The sequence below is a fragment of the Hoplias malabaricus genome, chromosome 7, assembly GCF_029633855.1.
Source record: "Hoplias malabaricus isolate fHopMal1 chromosome 7, fHopMal1.hap1, whole genome shotgun sequence".
Lineage (NCBI taxonomy): Eukaryota > Metazoa > Chordata > Actinopteri > Characiformes > Erythrinidae > Hoplias > Hoplias malabaricus.
The window spans coordinates 38,066,609-38,074,569 of NC_089806.1; positions in this window are offsets into that span (position 1 = coordinate 38,066,609).

The following is a 7,961-nucleotide window of genomic DNA, read 5'->3' on the forward strand; positions in this document are numbered from 1 at the left end:
TCTGTGAGGAGTGTGGTGTGTTCTCTCTGTGTCTGCATGGGTTTCCTCCGGGTGCTCTGGTTTCCTCCCACAGTCCAAAAACACACGTTGGTAGGTGGATTGGCGACTCAAATGTGTCCGTAGGTGTGTGTGTAGTTCTGTGTTGCCCTGTGAAGGACTGGCGCCCCCTCCAGGGTGTATTACTGCCTTGCGCCCAATGATTCCAGGTAGGGTCTGGACCCACCGCGACCCTGAACTGGATAAGGGTTACAGATAATGAATGAATGAATGAAATACTGAAAATGTGTTTAAAAATCATATTGTTACTAAAACATTTTATATTGTGATTATATATTGATATTGAGTTATTGTCGAGCCCTATAAGGAACTAGCCATGCAACTTAAACTACAAATGGACGGGCTCAGTTCAGAGAAGCTACTGTATGTAGCGGTTTTAGCTATAGACACGACTGTCTTAAAAAGTAGCACTTCATGAACGTTATGATTGATTCTCATTTATTTATTACAAATTAATAATTATCATAAATATTAATCACAGATCCAGACCAGTCCAGTTCAGGCCTGAGGTCCACCATTTGGTGATGTCCATGTCACAGAAAAGGTAAAAAACGGTGAAAAATCACTGGTAAATATATGTATATTGTTAATTTTGTTGGTGAATATAACCGTTTACCTTTTAAATGGAAGCGGCCCCTCAGAGGCTGAGTACATTTAAGTGTTTCTGAGGAAGCTGCGCTGCTCTGGCTCATTGGAGCTGCTTCAGGAGATTTGTTTAAGTTTCTGGAGTTCACGGTACACAAGCTCTGCAAATGAGGCCTGAGGTCGAGAGACTCAAATTACACACAACAATCGGTGTTTAGGACCTGAGCCGGAGAGCATTTATGTAAACTCAGCTCTTCGCGGTTTACAGCACAGCTGCCCGTTTGCAAACCAGTGGACATGCTTTAAAGGACCAGTCCAACCAAAAAACAAATTCACACGGTTCCCCCTCCTTGTTCCAAATGTAGCTGATCGGCCGGTCAGGTCTGATCACTGGCACTGGCTTTTTTAGGAGTAAGACTGAAGTCTGCTAGACACTGTGCAGTAATGGTGGGCTTATACAGCCTCCGAATACTGTAGCCTTATGTGCGCTGAAGTCAAAGCAATGCAGTACAGATGAACGGATGATAAACCCACAGCGTGAGAAGGGGATGTACTGTCAGTGGTGATCATTTTAGCCATGTGTCACAGCAGTGGTCCTCACGGCTTCAGACACCGAAGAGGTCTTGGCCAGAGAAGAGTTGATGTGTTTTATTTGAGAGAAACTGACATGTGAAATCATTAGCCACTTTAATGAGGGCTAAAACATTCATTCATTCATTCTCTATAATGGCTTCATCCTGTTAAAGTTCTGATGTGGGACCGGAGCCTGTGTATGAAGCTGTGTAGCTGTAGAATGATCAGTGTGTCCAAACTGTCCACTGTCCAACTCACCTACAGTGGGCATCTTAGCATCATAACTGAACCATGTTGCAGTGGAGGGGGTCCTGGAGTCCTGGGAGTTATTCTACCAGGGTAAATAACACCACATGGTTACTTCCCAACTCTCTCTCTCTCTCTCTCTCTCTCTATATATATATATATATATATATATATATATATATATATATATATATATCCAAAGTAGTTAGTTCATTCATGGAGCAGGAGTGGGTAGAATAGCTTTAATCCTTACTCCATTTCCACGGTTCTGGTGGATTTTCTTAACGATGGAGGGATTCTCTGACTGGTTCCATTGGTTTATAATATTAATATTCTGTTCATATCACAGCAGTTTTCTTAGTCACTTCCTGAGCCCACAAACTTAAACACGTCCGGATATGGCAACTACGGGGGAAAGAGGCTCCAGCGTCTTTAGCAACATCTTGTGGCACTGTTGCTAAAGGTGAGTGAGTGAGTGTGTGTGAGTGAGTGAGTGAGTGAGTGAGTGAGTGAGTGAGTGAGTGAGTGAGTGGGTGAGTGAGTGAGTGAGTGACTGAGTGAGTGAGTGAGTGGGTGAGTGAGTGAGTGGGTGAGTGAGTGAGTTAAATATAAAAAGTGAGTGGTTTGCATCCAAAAATCACTTGAGTAATATGTTTTCATTCATAGTCTGTAAGCACTTGTCCACTTCAGGGTCACGGTGGGTGCGGAGCCTACCCGGAATCACTGGGCACAAGGTGGGACCACACCCTGGAGGGGGCGCCAGTCCCTCACATACAAACACACATTCACAGACAATTATGAGTCGCCAATCCACCTACCAACGTGTGTTTTTGGAGCGTGGGAGGAAACCGGAGCACCCGGAGGAAACCTACGCAGACACAGAGAGAACACACCACACTCCTCACAGACAGTCACCCGGAGGAAACCCACGCAGACACAGGGAGAACACAGAGGGTCACTTGGAGCGGGACTCAAACCCACAACCTCCAGGTCCCTGGAGCTGTGTGACTGTGACACTACCTGCCGCCCACTTGAGTAATATCAGTAATGTAATAAACCCTGAGTATTTTAATGCTGTAATATGGATACTGTTAATAGTCTTGTATAAAATAGTCTTGAATAAAATAAAAAGCAGGATTAGACTTTGCAGTTAATGGCTAAGGTGTAAGTAAGTAATTTGAGTTTGAAAGTTTAATCCGATTCACCCACTGTTATGTAGAAGTCAAATGATTACACTGTGAATAATATGAATCCACCCAAGATGTACTATAATAATAATAAGTAACTATCAACACTGCTCTGAAGTATTTGTGCACATCCACCAGCAGGGGGCATCATACACCAACACTGAGCACTTCTGTGTCCAAAAAGAGGGGCTGGGATTAGAGCGCTCTCTACATCCTACACACACTCACACACACAGTGAAAGGGTGGTCCAGCTCTCATTTGGCAGGTTGTCATGAGCAACGGAACAATGTTTCTCAGCTCCCTCAGTGATGGGGTGAGTCAGAGGCAGGAGCTGCAAGAGAGAAGGTGCATCACTGCTGTAGGAAATCATCATTAAACATGACGGAAGACTCCTCATAACACTGATGATCTCACCTTCCTCTCTCTCTCTCTCTCTCTCTGTCTCTCTCTCTCTCTCTCTCTCTCTCTCATACACACACACACACACACACACATCTTCACTTCAGTCCCTTGCTGCCTTGCTCTTGTCTTTTTCTCTATTCATTTCTTGTTTCTCTCTCTTGTCTGTGGCCTTTTGTTTTTGTTTTGTTTCTGTTTGTCCACCCTTGCTCCACCCCTAGCCCCACCCTTGTCACCCCCTGCACCTGAGCACGGCCTGTTGCCACAGCACCCATGGTGTTTTTTGTTTATGTTTCCTGAGTATTAAAATCCCATGTCCTTAGGTTTGTGTGTGTGTGTGTGTGTGTGTGTGTGTGTCTTGTCCAAGTGTGAAGTGCTTGGAATTGTTTTTTTTTTTTTACATTGTTAAAAACTGTTCATATAAAACATGTTTAACAGCGAGGTCTAGTTTTTGGAAAAATTATGAACTAATATTTCTGTATAGAGGCTTCACAGGCCTTAAACGTACCATGGAAAATGATTACTTCCTTGCAATTACCTTTTAATTAAAGATTACTTTTTGTGCACTACTAAAAGTAGATTGTGTAGTAAACTTAATAGCTACCAGAGTTAGCATTAGCAGTTCTTTGGCCTCTGGCTTTTTGGCTTCATTAAGACTAGGCCTGGACTTTTTGGAGAGAACACATTTGTGTGACAGAGTAATGAAGACGCTCAGCAATAAAGCCCAGACACTGGGAGCTAATTGGTCATTAATTTCTGCTGCTGACACTGGTTCTCCAGCGAAGGTCTTGCCTGAGTGAACACAGAAACTACTGCTTTAATCAGTCTCCACAGATGGATTAAAAGCAGACACTCATGATAAGCAGTGTGCATAAGAAGCACAGTTATATAAGGAGAGGCCAGACCCTAGGACCATGGAGCTGTGTGACAGTGATGCAGCCTGTGTCTCCCTTCTACAATAACTGTGCCTGGCACAGTGATGGACCTCAGTGGTCAGTTAAGGGTTAAAGTCAGACCTCTCTTCATTTCAACAACAGATCTCAGTTCAGTTTATTGCTGAGCCTTAAATACATTTAGCTATGGACACTGTTTTGATTTTAAAAAGGACCACAATTCATTTCAGTTCAGCCTCGATTCAGTTCAGATTCAGTTTAAAGATGGGCCTTGCTTCAGTTCAGTGATTGACATTAATTTGGTTTAAAAAATCACCTTGATTCAGTTCCGTGACAGACTTCGATTGGGTTTAAAGTTGAGCTTCTATTCAGTTTTATTTTTAACATTAACTCGGTTGTGGGCGGCACGGTGGCGCAGCAGGTTAGTGTCGCAGTCACACAGCTCCAGGGGCCTGGAGGTTGTGGGTTCGATTCCCGCTCCGGGTGCCTGTCTGTGAGGAGTTGGTGTGTTCTCCCCGTGTCCGCGTGGGTTTCCTCCAGGTGCTCCGATTTCCTCCCACAGTCCAAAAAAACACACGTTGCAGGTGGATTGGCGACTCGAAAGTGTCCGTAGGTGTGAATGAATGTGTGTGTGTCTGTGTTGCCCTGTGAAGGACTGGTGTCCCCTCCAGGGTGTATTCCCGCCTTGCGCCCAATGATTCCAGGTAGGCTCTGGACCCACCGTGACCCTGAATTGGATAAGCGGTTACAGATAATGGATGGATAGATTAACTCGGTTTAATGATGAGCTTCGATTCAGTTCCATGATTGACACGGATTCGGTTTAAAGATGAGCTTCGATTCAGTTCCATGATTGACATTGATTCGGTTTAATGATGAGCCTTGACTCAGTTCCATGATTGACATTGATTCGGTTTAAAGATGAGCCTTGACTCAGTTCCATGATTGACATTGATTCGGTTTAATGATGAGCCTTGATTCAGTTCCATGATTGACACGGATTCGGTTTAAAGATGAGCCTTGACTCAGTTCCATGATTGACATTGATTCGGTTTAAAGATGAGCCTTGACTCAGTTCCATGATTGACATTGATTCGGTTTAAAGATGAGCCTTGATTCAGTTCCATGATTGGCACAGATTCGGTTTAAAGATGAGCCTTGATTCAGTTCCATGATTGACACGGATTCGGTTTAAAGATGAGCTTCGATTCAGTTCCATGATTGACATTGATTCGGTTTAATGATGAGCCTTGACTCAGTTCCATGATTGACATTGATTCGGTTTAAAGATGAGCCTTGACTCAGTTCCATGATTGACATTGATTCGGTTTAATGATGAGCCTTGATTCAGTTCCATGATTGACACGGATTCGGTTTAAAGATGAGCCTTGACTCAGTTCCATGATTGACATTGATTCGGTTTAAAGATGAGCCTTGACTCAGTTCCATGATTGACATTGATTCGGTTTAAAGATGAGCCTTGATTCAGTTCCATGATTGGCACAGATTCGGTTTAAAGATGAGCCTTGATTCAGTTCCATGATTGACACGGATTCGGTTTAAAGATGAGCCTTGATTCAGTTCCATGATTGACACGGATTCAGTTTAAAGATGAGCCTTGATTCAGTTCCATGATTGACACGGATTCGGTTTAAAGATGAGCCTTGACTCAGTTCCATGATTGACATGGATTTGGTTTAAAGATGAGCCTTGACTCAGTTCCATGATTGACATTGATTCGGTTTAAAGATGAGCCTTGATTCAGTTCCATGATTGGCACAGATTCGGTTTAAAGATGAGCCTTGATTCAGTTCCATGATTGACACGGATTTGGTTTAAAGATGAGCCTTGACTCAGTTCCATGATTGACATTGATTCGGTTTAAAGATGAGCCTTGACTCAGTTCCATGATAGACATTGATTCTGTTTAAAGATGAGCTTTGACTCAGTTCCATGATTGACATTGATTCGGTTTAAAGATGAGCCTTGATTCAGTTCCATGATTGACACGGATTCGGTTTAAAGATGAGCCTTGACTCAGTTCCATGATTGACATGGATTTGGTTTAAAGATGAGCCTTGACTCAGTTCCATGATAGACATTGATTCTGTTTAAAGATGAGCTTTGACTCAGTTCCATGATTGACATTGATTCGGTTTAAAGATGAGCCTTGATTCAGTTCCATGATTGACACGGATTCGGTTTAAAGATGAGCCTTGATTCAGTTCCATGATTGACACGGATTCAGTTTAAAGATGAGCCTTGATTCAGTTCCATGATTGACACGGATTCAGTTTAAAGATGAGCCTTGACTCAGTTCCATGATTGACATTGATTCGGTTTAAAGATGAGCCTTGACTCAGTTCCATGATTGACATTGATTCGGTTTAAAGATGAGCCTTGATTCAGTTCCATGATTGACACGGATTCGGTTTAAAGATGAGCCTTGATTCAGTTCCATGATTGACACGGATTCAGTTTAAAGATGAGCCTTGACTCAGTTCCATGATTGACAGTGATTTGGTTTAAATATGGGCTTTGATTCAGTTTCATTATTGCCATTCATTCAGTTTAATGATGGGCTTCAGTTCAGTTCCACAATAGAATTAGACTCAGATGGGCCTCAAATCCATTTTTCAGTTGTCCTCAATAGGTTTTAAACTTAGTTATTTGTTTTTAATTCAAATCAGTGATGGGTTACACCTCGATTCAGTTGAGTTTATTCCAGTTCAGTTGGACCTTAGTTGGGTTTTCAGTGATGTAACCGCACTGATGTAACCAGTTTGGCTGTTTTTCCATGTGCTCTGCTTTAATGTTGTAGTCCAGTAAAACTAGATGACTTCCACTCACACACTGATATCACCAAGAGAATCCCTCATAGTGGAAATATGTGAGTCAGTGAGGTATATGAGTCAGAGAGATGTGTGGAATGTGTTCTCTTTTTGCGTCATGGCTTAAAAAAGAGAGAAACAAACCACCCAGCAGATCAGGGGTGGGGGGTGTTTTCACATCTGTGGGAATATCACATTCTTGCAGGTATTCTGGCTGTGTGGGTGCAAGTGGCCAGGCAATTATAAAGTGTCAGTGTATGGCTGCAGGTGTGTGATGTGACGTACAGGGAATATGTTCCATTGTGGGGACTTATTACAACAAGCTGGTCCCCACTGTGTACATCATTACATTTGAAAGTAAAGGCTTAGGGTGAGTGTTGGGGTAAGAGTTAGGCTTAGGGTAGGAGTACGTACAGATATATTAAGGGTAATGAATAGAGATCTATTTAATGTCCCCACAGTTCACAGAAACAAACTTATGTGTGTGTATGTGTGAGTGTGCGATAGTGAGTGTGACCATGTCCCTTGTTGCAGTGTGTATATGTGTATCATCAGAGAAAATAGAAAAGCTGCTATGACCCATAAAAAGAGGGAAAACCGCCTAGATGCCGGTAATTACTCTTTAGCTGTTACTTAGCAACATGATTTCAGTTTCTAAAGGAGCTACAGGAAAAGAGATTGTGGGATAAGCGTGAGTGGGTAGAGGGAGGGATGAAAAAAGCAGCATGAGAAGAACTGTCTCTGTAAAAGTGTGTCCTTCTCTCGAGGTTATGAAATACACACACACACACACACACTGTTTCTTTCTGCGAGGTACGTTCAGTTCCATTCCAATCACAGGGAGCAGATCTGACAGGGGCATTGCAGACCCATGCCACGTTATTACTCCTAGTGTCACGCCTAGTGTCAATATCTGAGGTATAACACATTCTTGAATGTAGTATGGGATGTGTTTTAAATGTTATGGCACAATAAACTGTGCTTTATGACACAGTACATGACCTAACAAGATAAACACACTCCATTTTGAGTTCAGCTTGAATTTAAAGATGTTTACACTAGGGATTGCAAAGACTAGTCGATTCATCTCCAAGGACATCCATTAATCATCGCAGTGAGGAGCAGTCAGAAGGAGAAAACAAACAGTAGTAAGGATGCAGGCAGATGCTGAAGAAAGCAGTCAAAGATG